Source organism: Cryptomeria japonica, chromosome 2 (genome assembly GCF_030272615.1).
Source record: "Cryptomeria japonica chromosome 2, Sugi_1.0, whole genome shotgun sequence".
NCBI lineage: Eukaryota > Viridiplantae > Streptophyta > Pinopsida > Cupressales > Cupressaceae > Cryptomeria > Cryptomeria japonica.
In genome coordinates, this window is record NC_081406.1 from 49,871,213 (window position 1) to 49,887,556 (window position 16,344).

The window sequence follows — 16,344 nt, forward strand, 5'->3', positions numbered from 1 at the left end:
TGTCTACAAAGTTCATGTTGTTCATGTTGTGTACTATGTAATTTTTAGCTAACATAAGATAATTGAATTACATTGTACAGGACCTTAAACCCCTTTGACGAGGATCCTGCACAGTCTCATGGATGGGCAGGTATAACTAGTCAATACACCCTATAGAAACAGATTATTTTCTTAAAATTACTTGGAAAACAAACTTCCTCAGTTTTTCAAACCCCGACATTAGCAACAAATTTAATATAGTTATCAACACTTGAGGCCCCAGTTGGACTTATTCCAATTTTAATCCCAATATCAACTTTAGGGCTGACTTCTTCATCAACATTACCCTCATTTGCAAAATTTCTCTCTCATTACCAATTAACTCTCTCATTTCATGGAGTGCAGGTACCCCCAAATAGGTATTTGTCTGATCTATCTTCGTTGAGTGAGGAAAATGCAGAAATAGAAAATGAAAGTGACACATATAGTAGGTCTACAATAGGGAGATCAACAAGAGGTCCAAAGATTAGAAGAAAATTCAATAAACGCATGAAATTTTTCCTTGCTCAAGGGGGGTCATGTTCTTATGATGATGAGACCAAAGGCGACATTGAGGTGCCACTGAAGTACAAACATCTACAAAAACAATGGGTGCCCAAGGAAATTCCTCCAATAAACACCGATTTTTGTGTTAACGATAGGATATATCGCATAGCACCTTCGTCGTTACATGGTTTAGGATTATTTTCCATGGACGACATAAAGGTCTGTTACAATAGAGTTGCTGAGTTGATGGAGTTTGTTGGACCTTGTTACAATTATAATAATTGGATGCAGATTGTTAAATATAAAAAAAGTATGAGTAGGTATGCACTGTCAGCAAATTATATACAACAAAAAGATAATGATCAAAGTAAATGAGTGGCTGTATACATTGATGGTCGGCCAAAAGCAACATGGAATATTGCAGGTTTTATAAATAGTACGAGACCTGGGTCAACTAATAAACAACCCAATTGCATATTTGAGGCATGCGAGGGAAATCGTGTATTTGTATGTGCAATAAAATCAATAAGTGCAGGCAAAGAGCTTCTAATCGATTACAGTTTGAATCGTATAGATACAAACAAAGTTAATATCATGGGGGTGGTACGTACTATATACTATTTAAATTAACTAACCTCCAATTAATGAATCCAATATACCATTTTATTATGAAGTTTTTTTGCTAAGTCTATTGGTTTAATTTTGCTAACGTTTTTTATATTTTTTCTTTGTCACAGGGCGACATGGATCCATCACATATCGCAGACAGGGATTTAGCTTGTGACACTTTTACCGAGCAGGTAAACTTCATTGTAATTGTACAAATTAGATAGAAGGAAACTGTTACAATATTATGTTCTTTTTTTAGTGATTTATACTAATTTTGTAATTGTTAATGATATTCTTGACACAGACGGATGTTCGGGGAAAGGGAAAGGGAGTTGGAGTACCTGAGCACCTTTCTAGGGATGTGGAATCATTAGGGTTAAGGGATGATGACCCTAAAGATTCCACACACCTTATGAAATTCTTTAAAATTCCTCTTAGAAAAATTAGAAAAGAGATTGTTGCTTTGGTAGCCGTGCATCCTATTATTGATGAGATACAAGAGAGGGTGGAATTATTGCTTCGGACAGCAGAAAACTTGCAAGTAAGCAGTAATGAATGCTTTAATTATAACAAAAGTTCAATAATGGTTTATATTTTATTCTCTTTTATGTCATTAACTAAAATATGTACGTATTGTTTTTACAACAATTTATCTGCCCTCATGAAAGTCATTCCCACGATCAGGGTATTGCAGGATCTTCAGGTGATGATGATTTTCTTGTATTATCGCTTGCTTGGCTTATCACTCCGAGTACCCAAAACACATCATACTTGATACTGTCAATTTTGAAAATAAAGGTTCATCCTTGTTTACAATTCTTGCACTTTTCATATATTTAATGTTTGATATATTTAATGTATTATTCTTTAGGTGTTGTCAATGTTCCTGTGCAAATGCCGCCGCCGCCTCACCAGAGGTTACCCTCACTTGTATTGCTGATTGCAATGTCAGCAACACGTAGCATGCAGACATCCTCTACTACACGTCATATTGGCCCACCCACTATTGGTAGATCCCTCTTTTGCTCAATCTTTTGTAATGTGTTTATTTCCCTTCAAGTGGTCTTTCTTGAATTCTAATGCCATTTCATAGTGGATTCATTTTTTGAAGGAGGAGATGCACATGAGGATGTGCCAAAGGCGACTACTACTGATAACATACCATCATTTCTTGGATCTTCTTGTATTTCTAGTACGGGAACATTGCAGACCACATTGGTGGTGAGTGACGAAGAAATGATTCCCTTAAAGATACAAAAGGTTCCAGGTACTTTAAAATTATTATTATATATACTCTAATTGTAATTTACTTTATGATCACTCGTTTTGGACTAATGATCCCATGAATTTTTTGCAGGCAATGATATTTTCTATAAACATCTTAGTGACATTGCATTGCAGATATTTGGGCCCACCATACGTAAAAGGTGGTACATCATATGTAAACTAACTCTAATCCACTATTTTGATTTCATATCATTGCTAGAATAGTTTTCCTTTGATCCATTGCTTGAAGTGTAATAAATGTAGCTTCAGTTCATTTCTGAATCTAACAGGTGGAATGACCAAGAAAAAGGTTAAAAGATGAATTGACAAACCAAATGGTTGAGTGGTTTGGAAATGACACCTTTGACAAAACCAAGCTCCTTGAAAAAGCTGGCACATATCTAAAGTATGCGAGGGACCAATACATGATCCATTTAGAGAGGAACCTAAAGTACGAGCGTCCCCCCATGATTCCAGAGAGGGAGTGGAAGGACCTGATTTTGGATGTCAAGGAGAGAATTGAAAGGAAAAAAGGAAATACACCACCAGACGCCAGAAGAAGGTATGTGATACTATTAAGAATCTAATTATGTACTAATTAATTACTCTTTATATTTATATAATGTAACATATTTCAAACTTTTTATAGACTGAGTGACACGTCAAAGGCAACCAAGGCAAGACAAGAAAAGCATGGGCAACACAAACTCGACTCTGGTGGTTACATGAAACTTGCTGCACAAATTGTAAGTATCTCATGTAAACGAAATATTGCATCAAAATATTAATAAATTGTAAACATTTTTTTTTTATCAAACAATGCAAGCAAAATTCACTGTACCAAGCAAAAATGCAGGGCTCTGAATTCAATAGAGCACCCATAGAAGATGACAAGAGAATTGCCTACCAGCAAGGCTATTCAGCCATGAATGATCGGCTACAAGAATTGAGTGGGCATACACAACATTCGAGTGCATCCGTCACACAGGTAAATATGCTAAATGGAAATTGTTTCAAATTGAATACTTTACCAATAATCTAATTGATGTTGAGTTCCAACATAAAGTGACTATATTTGTTTTAAATAAGCAAGCAATGATAACAATGTGCATGACATTGGAATGCAGCCTGCTAATCATGAAACACCACCTGCACATGAAGGTCTAGATGTGCATCCCAGCAGTGGAGGTATTCATTTGCTATTCAAATTTATTTATTTAGCTATTAATACAATTAAACATCTTAATTTGTAATTAGAGTAGTAATTAATGTAACCTTTTTTGTTAATATTTTAGAGCATGTAGTCGGTGGTGACCAAGTGGAGCATGATCTGGGTACACAACATCAGGAACGTGATGTTCCCCACTCAGGTAAAGATGACCACTGTTATTCCTTTAAACAAATATAATTGCAATTGGTGTTCAACATTAATGTAACCTTTAGTATTTCAACTCCAGATGATCTAGAGGGTGTTCAACATGTTGAGGTTGAGGCTACACAAAATGATGTGGCCCCATCAGGTAAAGAGCGCAACAATTATGTTCTCTAAATTAATGAAATACTTGTAACAATAATATTTTATTTTTTTGAATTTAACCCATTTATTTGTTATTGCAGAGGACCCCCCTTCGCTTCAGCGTCCTCGTCCTCAGTATAGAACTAGGCATACATCGAGATCACGAGTAATTGGTGAAACATCTGCAGAGGGGGGAAATGATGAAGAAACCAATGTTCCACTTAGTCTTTTCATAGCTTCAAAGAAAAAAACAAAAAAAGAAATGATTGTAATCTAACTTATTTGATAATGACTAATTTTAATGTGTTAGTGAATGTAATTATGTGCTAATTAATGGTTATGGATGATATGTGTTAATTAATATTGATGAATGTTGCATGTTAATTAATGTTAATCAATATTATGTGTTAATGAATGTTATGCGATATTAATGAATGAATGCTATATTTTATTAATGGTAGAATGAATGAATGAATGAATGTTATAAGATGTTAACAGGGAATTTAGAGTGATGTTAGGGGGGGGGGGGGAGGGGCCAAATGAGCTTCCACCTTCATGTGGTTGGCCTTGTTAAGTAGAGAATATTAAACTATTCTCAAAACCAAACGAAGCTCAACAAGATAAAACAATTTTCAATATTTCATTATGTTGCACAGTTAATCTTATTGAATAATGTATATTGAATCTTAATTGCAGGGTCCAACAGAGCCAACACGAACAACAACACCACAAGTTGTTGGGTATAATGAACTCCCATATTGTCTTGTCTATACACGAACAATATGAGTTGCTTCTAGTGTTGATATCCAAGGCGGGATTGCAAAATTTATGAATATGCCTCATCCTTGTAAGTTTTTTTATTACTTGTAAGTCATGAATATGCCTCATCCTTGTAAGTTTTTTTATTACTTGTAAGTCATGAATATTGCTCTTTAGTTGATTAAAATCATTTTAGTGAATGCAAATCTTGATTATTATAAAGTGATATCTGCACTATCAATATCAATTCCAAATTGAACCCCTTTCAGTGCATGCATGCTGTTTGCCAAAATGCCATCTCAAAAGTATCAGCAAACAAACATTGGCATTCACAAAATCAAGAAAGACAAACTGAAAATTAGCAGTAGAGTATTCAAGTAAATTGTTTGTCAAGAAGCATAGTTGAAAAGGTGCAAAAGAAATTGGTTTCAAAACAGGGGTAGACCATTACAAATTGGCAACTTGGCATCACTTCTCTTCTTACTTCTCTTCAACCCTCTTGCTCTACACTCTCACTTTTTCACCTGGCACCTGCAACTGTCACTCTCACATTCATAGTTGTCAGCTTCTTGCTCTTTGTTTTTGTGAGTTGAAACAAAAAAGGAGGCAATTTTATAAAGTTGGTGGGGTTTGGGTGGGGCCCATAGGCTGTGAGGGTTTGACCTTGGGCACATAGGCTGTGAGGGTTTGACCTTGGGCATGGAGTTTGAAAAAAAGTTCTGATTTTTTTTTAAATCACTTATGGGCTGTTTGGCCATGGGAGATGCTTGGATGTCCCTGAGATGGTCAAGAGGCTCTTGGGAGTCCCTCAAACGTCTGAAGGATGTCCTAGAGATGTGTCAAAGATGATGGCATTGGATTGCACTGGGGCGGCAGGGGGATGTCCCATCCAAGTCCCTGTATTCTAAAGGTGTCCCCATTTCAAAAACAAACAGTTTTGGGGGAGGAAATGTCCTTGTGGAACACTGGCTCCAATACATACTTCTTGGTATGATTTTTTAAATAAGACACCAGAATTCATAAAAGAATATCTTTAGAATCTATATTAATCAATAAAAGATGTTTCTAATTCAATGTATGTACCAAACCCTATTACCAACAATATAACAACCCTAGCCTACAAATTGGATTGGTTAATTTTCTCCAATCAAACAAACATGTAATCACTCCATAAACTAGGTACATTAAGCACACATCGAATTATAAAATAACTAATTGTGATACATCAATATGTGAAAGTTTAATGACCTAGACATTAGGACTGTAAAATACTATATCGTATCCTAATTCCTAAAATAACCCTTTTTGTGTGATGTGTGAAGTACAATACACAACTAGGAATTATGTTGAGTCAAATGCAAAATCGGTACTAACCATGGAAGCTGAGGATAAATCATGAACAACATATCTGAAGCAACACAGGAATGACTCAAGTGCAGATGAATGCTAGGAAATAAAGCAGAAAACAATGCAAAATTAGGTAAGAAACTAGGTGACAATAAACCATGAACAACTTGAAATAATCTATAATTAATGATCTATGTGATCCATCAACCTGTGACTATGAAACATAATCTGCAAACAGTAAACTTGTGGACCATTAAGAACAAGAAGAAACTTGTTAGTAGATCTGCCATTTCTTGTCAATCAATCATCAAAGAACTTGTGATCTGCCATGCACCATGTATGTCGTATACCATATCTATATACAAACATTTTATATTGAGTAAACTACATTTATTGATTCATTGAACTTGTTTTGCTTAGATCCAAACACCATGGAAACATAACCATTAATCCTAATAACCTATGAACCATGGAGTGAAAACTAAATGGAATCATGTGCAAAATTTTGGTTAAAACAATCTAGGGAAAATAGTGGGATTCCAATTATCCATCTCAAAAAACCATCATTAAAACTTCCATGTTCAATATACAGAAAAAAACTCTATTTTTTAAACCATTTTACTCATCAATATATTTTTTTGCTAAATAAAAGTTGGATTTATATTAAAAGAGCTAAATATTACAAAACCATTTCAGCACAGTTTATATCCCTATCATATATCACTATTTCTTTTTGATAGATTGCTACCTTTTTCCAGTGGCAGTGTTGTAGTATTGATTAATGTGCTACATCATAATGTGATCAACTTAAAAGAAGTACTAAATTTTACCTGATATTTCTTTTAAATTAAGGGGTGAATTAGCTATATCCTCTAAACCAAGCATTATTTTATCATATTTATTGTCAGCATTCTTTCAATACCCGTTTGTGAATATTTAGGGTGACATGATTAGCATCTTCCCCTTTGTACAAAATTATTGATTACATGAAATGGATTTTTTATGTCATTTTGCAATATACCATGGTTGTATATGTTTATACATAAAGTTATGAATCCAAAATTGTCAAATAGATGTTACATAGATAACAGTCTCTCCTTCTTGCTATCTATTATAGACAATGGAAAAGTTTCCATTGTCCTTTAATTCTCATATACATTATTTGAACCCAGTCTATGTGTCTTTATGGTCGAAGTCATGGAATTTCAGCAATTTAATTCTTAGTATATAACAATAGCCTATTAGCAAGCTCACTCTAGCGAAGACAAATTTGAAAGAATTCATAAAGCAGGAGTTGTCAATGACATATACTGACGGTTGAGTTTTATGTTTATTTTGTTATAGGCTCCTTTGATGTAAGGGATAAAGAGGATCAATGGATACGAAGATGGGTTAAGAAGGGGGATATGATTATCCTCCCAGGAGGAATCTATCATCGATTTACCCTCGACACAAACAACTACATTAATGTAAATGCTCTTTTATCTCAAGGACACTCACTATAAATCATTTCTTATATGAACTAGAAGATATTATTATTGTTTCTTTGACTTTTATCACAGATCCTGAGGCTTTTCTAGGGCGAGCTATTTTGGACAACATACAATCGTCCTTGTGAGGAGCATCCTGCTAGGTAAGAACCCTAATACTTGTAAGACCAAGATGAGAATTTCAATTTGATTGTTTTCAAGAAAACCTGAACATTCTAGTTTTACATATAAAAATGACATATTTTTGTGATGGCATGTTCCAATATGTATTTTCTTTTGATAGATTGGTTGTAGGTTCTAGAGAGGACCCACTTCCAAACAGACAAAGTTGTTATAAATAGGCTATCGGTGAAGAATAACTGAAGAAAATCAATGAAAAACCACATCAATAATAACCAACACAGTCAGAAACATTAATCTAAAGATTCTTTTTAGCCCTCACCTTTCTTGACAACTTATTTATCTTTTGACAGCACCAAACTGCTTGAGAGGGATCTTCTTACTCAAAGAAAAAATGTGATAAAAAACAATTGTCCAATCACTCGCATCAACATCAACCATGCCAAAATTTGATGTTGCAAGATCCAAGATGGATATTGCATAACATAGAGAAGCCATCATTTGAAAGAAACAGGAACCCAATGAAGACATTAAGAGGGCATGAAGGCACAACCAAGGGCCATTGAGTAGAAGGCAAAGGAAAAATCTTGGACACAAGAGGAGGAGCACTTGGAGAAGAAGGTAGGGAAAATAGTAGTCCGACCAATAGAGAAGCTGAACTCTGAGGGCAAACTACCAGAGATAGCAAGAAACTCTCCAGCCAAAGCAGGGGAGACAAAACCAACAATCTCTGCTTAGGAAGGAGCTCTAGACCCCAAATCTGAAGAAAGAAACAGAGCTAAAGTAAGTGAATTGGATAACAACAAGAATGTAAAGTGCACCCCTGATTTGCTAACCAATTTTTTTTTTCACTTTTTCGTGATTTAGTTTTCAGACATTATAACAAACACTTGACATGTAAATTACTCAAATAGTATGCTCTGCAAAATTCTGTAGCCAACCCTTTTTTCCAAAATACAAACAATAGGCATTACATTAAATAGTTTGCTTGCAATTCAGATCACAATGTTTCTGATTTGAAACAAGTTTATTGATGTCTGAGTTCTAATGATATTGCATGTACTGAATTCGAGATTGTAAACCCAAATATCATTCATGGATAAAAACTGTTAGGAAATATATTATTAGTGTGAATTTTGTTACAATGGTTCTGAGTTGTTTTAAACAACTGACTAATTCTAGAGTCAGGTAAAACTACATGGAGAAATTTGTCAACCTTTCCTTCATTTAAACCAAGTAGTAAACCTTTATGTATATGTATATGCATATGGATATGTATTTTGAAAAGTACTCCCTTAATTTAAAAATTATTAACAATCAAATGGTTGTACTTAAATCAGTTGAGCATAATTGGTGAGGGTGATGATATGTTTCTTGATTATACCATCCACAAAATGCTCAAAATTAAATGAAAATCTTTAATGAATACACAAAACTATATACATATGCAGGCGCACCATGGTTGAGATGGTCTAACTCCCTAGTCTCACTCTAGGACTAAGCTCATGCCATATCTAAATGAAAGACATCTCAAATACATCGTCGGTGGAAAGCTGCAAAATGCCATTTTCATACATAAGCAAGACATACACAATTGGGCACAATCACCAAGAGAACGGTAAAAAGTGTGTTTGAGATCATTGTCCTAATTGTGGTGTGGTCACGAAGAGATCACCGTAAATTTGTCAACCTTTCCTTCATTTAAACCAAGTAAACCTTTATGTATATGTATATGCATATACATATGCATATGCATATACATAAAGGTTTACTTGGTTTAAATGAAGGAAAGGTTGACAAATTTACTATCTCTTCGTGACCACACCACAATTAGGACAATGATCTCAAACACACTTTTTACCGTTCTCTTGGTGATTGTGCCCAATTGTGTATGTCTTGCTTATGTATGAAAATGGCATTTTGCAGCTTTCCACCGACGATGTATTTGAGATGTCTTTCATTTAGATATGGCATGAGATTAGTCCTAGAGTGAGACTAGGGAGTTGGACCATCTCAACCATTGTGCGCCTGATCATATTAGCTTGAAACCATGTGCCTCATATTAGCCTCAAACCTATGCCCCCTATTGGTAGGTGGTGGGGATAGAGTATCATTCGCTATACATATCAATGACTGGATAATAAATTTTTTTTTTGATAAAAATATTATCATCGTCGAAATTACAACAAATACCAAGCTTTCCACCGACGATGAAATTGGCAGACATACAACGTTCTCGTCGGTGAAATGTTCTGGAGTCGTCGCACTTCTGACTCAAACTACACAAACATCCGATGAGGATGTTGTACGTGCGACGACACTTCGTAGTTGGACAGTTGTCGATGCCTCTGAATGGACCGATGACACAAGCGTCGAACAAACAACATCACCATCGGTGCGAAGTTCCAAATTGCCGTCGACTTTGCGACAAAATCTACTGAAGCATTCAACAGGGATGGTGCATGTCCGACGACTTTTTTGACCGGAAGAGCGATCATGCCAACCATTGGCAGAGTCCATGGGATTGTCGTATTTCCAAGGTTAGGGCATTATCGACAAATCTGACGACGAGTTTTCGATGGCTACGTTTGTCGGCACTCCGACGAAAATTAGTCGCAATTCTGACAATCGACCGTCGAAAATTAGCTCCGAATGTACTAGTGTCCAAAAATATAATGAAAGCACCAAAAACATAGGCATGCATCTCCACATCCTTCAATTTAGCCAGAATAGGTTGAGCCATTGTCTTCAAGCAATCAACTTTATTGCTCAACATGGTGTCTATCCGGGGAGCAATAAGGTTCCGAAGTTTACAACTCTCCTCAAAATTCTGTCTTTATTTGTATTAAGGCTCGATATTTGATCATTTAGAGACATCACTTGTCTTTCTATGTTGTTGGTAAGGGCTACATTAGAATCACATGACTGTGATATTCGAGCTAACTTGCCCTAGCAAATACAAATCTGTTTGTCTATATCAACTGTGAGCTTGGGCAATATAAGACAAGCTTTATATATCGTACCACCTTTAGTCAGAGCCTCAGAGATAGTTTGTAGTCCCTTGTTTAATGTGACTCTGTCATCCTCATTCATTTTCCGGAAGGTCTGCATTCTCACCTCCTTGAATCCATCTAGAACTCTCTTGGTGGTTGAATTTTACAATGAATCAAAATTGGTATTGATATGTATGTTGGTGTTTTACAGAAGGTAGTACCGTAAGTACAACTAGATCCAACCCCTCTGGTAAATTATTACAGTTGATTAGCCTTTTTGCTAGAGACATCTGCCTAATATTAAGAGGTTTATCAAAATTAATTGAGATCTGCAGTAGTCCTTAGGAGTGTCAATTGCCGTGACTACTGGGACATTGTTAGTTTTCTGCTCTCCCTTCTCCTGTACCTTATCTCGTTTCATATCCTTCTCTGCCTCTTCTCTTCCTGCAATTGGTTGCTGCTCAGTAAGAACTTCTTCTTTATACTTTACTTGTGCAACGTATCACCACTTGGTGTAGTATCATCCTTAGGAGTCTCTTGGGCCTCTTCACCTTTCATTTCCATCATCTCTGGATGATCAACCAGAGGATTTTGGTTGTCTAATGTATCAAGAGTTACATTGTCCTGATCTACCAGATGCAAAGTATCTTCCTTTGGAGGTTCGTCATCATACTTAGGGTTGATTGACAATTGATTGTCCTTTATAAACCTTTTCCATATTTCTTCAGTCTCTTTTCTTACTTCTTCAACTCTGCCAACCATAAGTCTATTGACTTTGTTTTTGCTTCTGAATTCCTTCTGGTTGGTTAGCTCCATAAGATTAACAACTTCTTGAGAAATGCAAGCATTGATATTTATCAATTCACGTTCTTTCATTTCTTTATCTATTCTTCTTGCAGTTAGTCTTCTAGCATCAAGAATATTATACAAATCTTTCAAAATGCTACATTCTAGTTCAATTAATGACTTGCCGAAGTTATGCAGATGCAATACAACAACTTCCTCAACTTCCCTTTGCTCATTCTCATCAAAATCATCATAGTATACACTGATATTCTTAAGATTTCTATCCTTAATAATTTCATCAGTTAGCTCTTTTGCAGTTAATGGAGGAATAAAGGTATATTTAACTTCTACCTTGCCGGATTCAAGGTCCTTATCAAATTATGTTCTTATCCTTCTTCCTCTTTTAGGCATGTAGGTTGGAGATGGTTCTAATTGTGTTTTCTTGCTTGGCGGGGCACCACCGGATTGTGGTTTCCTAATCACCTTGACAAACTCTCCTTTCTTCTTGGCCTACTTAGCTTCTTCATCTAACTCAGTTTAAGATCCAATTGAAGATACATCAACATATGTCTTTTTTGGTTTCTCCTTCTGCTTCAATACTCCTTTCCTAGATGAGATTTGACCAGTAGATGACTTCATTGGAGTAGAGGCAGACTTGGTCTCCTTAGGCTTTACTTTGGAAGAAACCGGTTCAGCCTTAGGCTTCTTTGAATCCTCTTTAGCTTCCATTTGTGCCTTTTTCTCCCTCGCTCGCCACCGATAAGTCATAAGCCCATTGGAATCTGCCTGTGTTGGGGATTTCATTCATGAAGTAAAGTGCAAGACAAATAATTAGAGAACCAAATTTAAAAACATGCTTCTTATCAGATTTAATCTTCTTCAAATTGCTGAGAAGCTCTTCAAGAAGGACTAAGCATAGATCATATTGTATGTCCTCTTTAACCATCTAATATGCTGCATAAATTGTAGTACCAAATATATAATTCAATCTTCTAGACTGGTAAACTTTATAGCCAATGATCATGGATACAAATCTCACATCTTGCTCTAGGATATCATCAATGGTCATAGATCTGCTGTCAAATTGCGCACTGATTACCTTTGTAACAGTTGTGTTGGATACCTTTCTCAAATTAGGTTTTCCACTTGTTTGATTCAGGCATGTGACTGCATGGATTTCCTACTTGGTTATCTTGTATGGTTTGTCCAGCCAGAAAAACTCATCGTGCACACGACTCAGAATGTACCTCACCCATTCATCCTCATCGAATGTTGGGAAGTGAACAAACTGCGTGAAACCCTTCCTCTGCAACTCACATATTCTGGTTTGGGATTACCAGCTCCATCCATTATGTGGCCAGTATACAGGGTCAAGATGTCCTTATTCCCAGTTTCCTCAATTGTACAGTAAATATAAGCCCTAACGTCATCAACATGTAAAACTCTGTATGGAATAGACGAAAAAGCACCATTTGGATCATCCTTAACAAACTTAAATGGATGTTTCTTAAATTGTGGCCTTGCACATTTAGAAACCTCTGCTACCAAAGGAGTATCAACAAAAGAAGATGCCATTTCAAGAATTTTAGGGTTCAAAATACGCTTATGTAAATACCTTTGGCTTCTGTCGAATGCACAATTGTCTTTTGTCAGATCGCCTTGAGATTTTGATCACCTTGAAATCTAGTTCGCCTTGCTCTGCTGCTTCAACTTTTTTCTCACAATGTGAGAAATGATTCACATTTTGCCCTTTTTTAACTTCACAAACCCTAATTTTAAGTTGACATAAATGCACTGGTAAGGTTCAACCAGATACCCTGTTCAACATAAACCAATTCACCAGATTCAAAGATTGATATGATGAATTCTGGATAATTATCTCCGAGCATCTGCAATCAACCTTAATCGATCGCATATCTCTCCAGGGGGTTCTGCAAGATTTTGCATGAAAATGCCACCCCCTAAGGCCAAATGCCTTAGTTACCGGATGAAGATCCTGCACTGGATTCAGGTGCAGATCCACTGTCTGTCTTGGATTCATCTTTTCTAACCCAAATCTTCTCATGCTTGTTCTCAATCTCTTCTACTTTTGCTTTGCCCTTTTCATTAACTTTGTCTTTGTTTACCAGAGCATTATTCTTGCTTCTGTAACACTTTGTAATGTGACCGGTTTTGTTGCATGCATGGCAAACAACATTTTTCTGCATAGGTATGAAATTCATCTGATTTGGTCTCACCCTGCATTGGTTAGAGATATGTCCAAACATCCCACAAGCATAACATCTCTTATTTTGAAAATTGTTCATTACTTCTCTGCACATGTTTGACTTGTGACCAAAATTATTGCATATGAAACACTGACTGGTAAAGGCAGGACCATTGTTCATATTGTTCACTCCATTATTCATCCTACTTCTGCATTGATTTGCCACATGACCAAATTTATTGCAATTAAAACATCTACCATTGAATTTATGGGCATTATGTTGTCTTACCAGAGGATTCTTGCTCTTCTTATGATTAGGCCTTGCATTGCTCCGATCAGATCCAGAGGATTCACCTTTCTCAAATCCGAGTCCTCACATGTCCTTTCCACGTCTTTGACTTTCCAGCATCTCATCAAGCCTTGCTAAGCTAGCATTGAATTTGTCTTTGTATTCATTTGCAGTAGCAAGTTCATATCTTTAACCAGTGCAAGACAAGACCAAATCAGATAAATTTTAGGCCTATGCAGAAGAATGTTGTTTGCTGTGCATGTAACAAAACCGGTCACATTGCAAAGTACTGCAGAAGCAAGAACAATGCTCTGGTAGACAAGAACAAATCAGATGAGAAGGGAAAAGCAAAGGTAGAAGAGATCAGAGACAAACATAAGAAGATGTGGGTTAGAAAAGATGAATCCAAAGAAGAAAATAGGTTTGCAGCCGAATCCGGTGCAAGATCTTCATCCGATAACTAGGGCTTTATGCCTTAGGGGGAGATTTTCATGCAGATTCTAAGAACCCCCTCTTGAGTGGTCTACAATCGATTCCGGAAGGTTGTAGAAGGCTTAGATCAGATATGCAGATGTTATCCGAAAGTTTTAGGAAGGATTTGATGTTCCGGTATATGATCCTATGAAAATCATGGTAACCGGTTGCAACATTTATTATAGTGGAAAATTAGGTTTTTGAAGGATAAAAGTGCATTTCGAAGCTTCATTTGTCACAATGCGATCAAGCGAATAGTACATAGAAGAGAGTGAAGCAATCCTAAAGCGAATTTCAGCGCCCGGTTGTGAATCAAGGTATTTATTTGTTTAGGCTTTCAGTTTCAGCAAACCCTATCATTTGAAATGGCTTCAGATTCTGGTATTGCTACCCCATTGGTCATGGAGATTAAGGACAGGGCCAGACCTGTATTCAAGAAACACCCTTTCAAGTCGGTTGAGGACGATATAGAAGGTGCATTTTCACCAGTGCCCTACGACGTGCTTCATAATGAAGAAGTCAGGGCTTACATACACTGTGATCTCGAAGATCTTGGTAATGCATATATGCTAGATATATACAACAAACACTTGGCCGACGGTTTAGGAAATCGCAAACTTGAGTACAAGGTTCTTTAGGATAAGGGTTTTTCGCAGTTCATTCATTTTCCGTTGTTTGACGAAGTAGAGTGGATCCAGAACATTGCTAGCCATGTTCATGATGAGTTCATATGGATTGACAGGCCACACAAGATCACCAAATAGGCGATCCAAGCTGTAACATGCCTAGCAAAAATCAGTGAGGTGCCTAGCTTGAGATAAGTGTCGAATGACACGGTGATAGCCACCACTGGCTCCAAATTTGACAGTAAATCGATGACCATAAATAACATTCTGGAGAATGATGTGAAATTTGCATCAATGGTGGTCGGTTACAAGGTTTACCAGTCAAGCAGGTACAACTTTGTCTCCGATACTGCCATTTACTCTGCATATCAGATGCTGAAATAAGACAAAAGGTATGACTTGTGCACAACCCTCCTGAATGAGTTATTGAGCAATTTGAAGAAGATCAATCAAGATAAAAAGCACACTTTCAAATATGGGATGCTTCTTATATGCTTGGCTTTATACTTCCTGAATGAGATACTCGATGTGAAAGGACAGGTCCAATGGGCCTATGATAGATTGGTGGCCATGCAGATCAAAGAGGGATTATAGGGAGTTGGAGATGTAACAATGAGGATATCTTCTCTCTGGTGATACTTTAAATATTTCCAAGCAGCAATGAAAAGTAGAGAGAGAATCCCTAAGGAAATAGTTGAAAAGAATGAGAAAACCATATGCTTCATGATCGACAAAGATCAATGTCTGATGGAAGCTGCGGAACCCAAAATAGTGTGGATCATGCCCATGGGGTATGAAGTTGACTACGTTACTCTTGAGGCATATGCCCAATACCTTCTGAGTCAATTGATGGACCCTAAGGAAGGGAGATTTAGCACATTCAAGGAGAAGGACCTTAGTTTACACATGCAATTCACTGCACCTACCCAAAAAAGGAAGGTTACAAAGATGGATGAGGAGGTGGCAGTTCAGATAGGTTTCACCCGGGAGGAGGTGAAGAAAGAAAGAGACAAACATGCACAAAAATAGGCCAAAGAGAAAACCAATAAACCTAAGATTGATCCAGTTCCATCCAAGGTCAAACCTAAGGAGACCAAGTCTGCTCCTGCTCCGGTGGCACAATCTGCAGGACCTAGCCCATTCAGGAAAGGTGTGTTGAAGTAGAAGGAGAAGCATGAAAGGACCTATGTTGCAGTATCTCCGACAGCTTCTGAAACAAAGTCTAAGGAGGAATCAGGAAAGGCGAAGAAGAAAGGAGAATTTGTCAAAGTGGTGAGGAAGCCACAGTCCGGTGGAGCCCAACAGAGCAAGAAGGAAAAATCAGACCCTGTTCTTGTT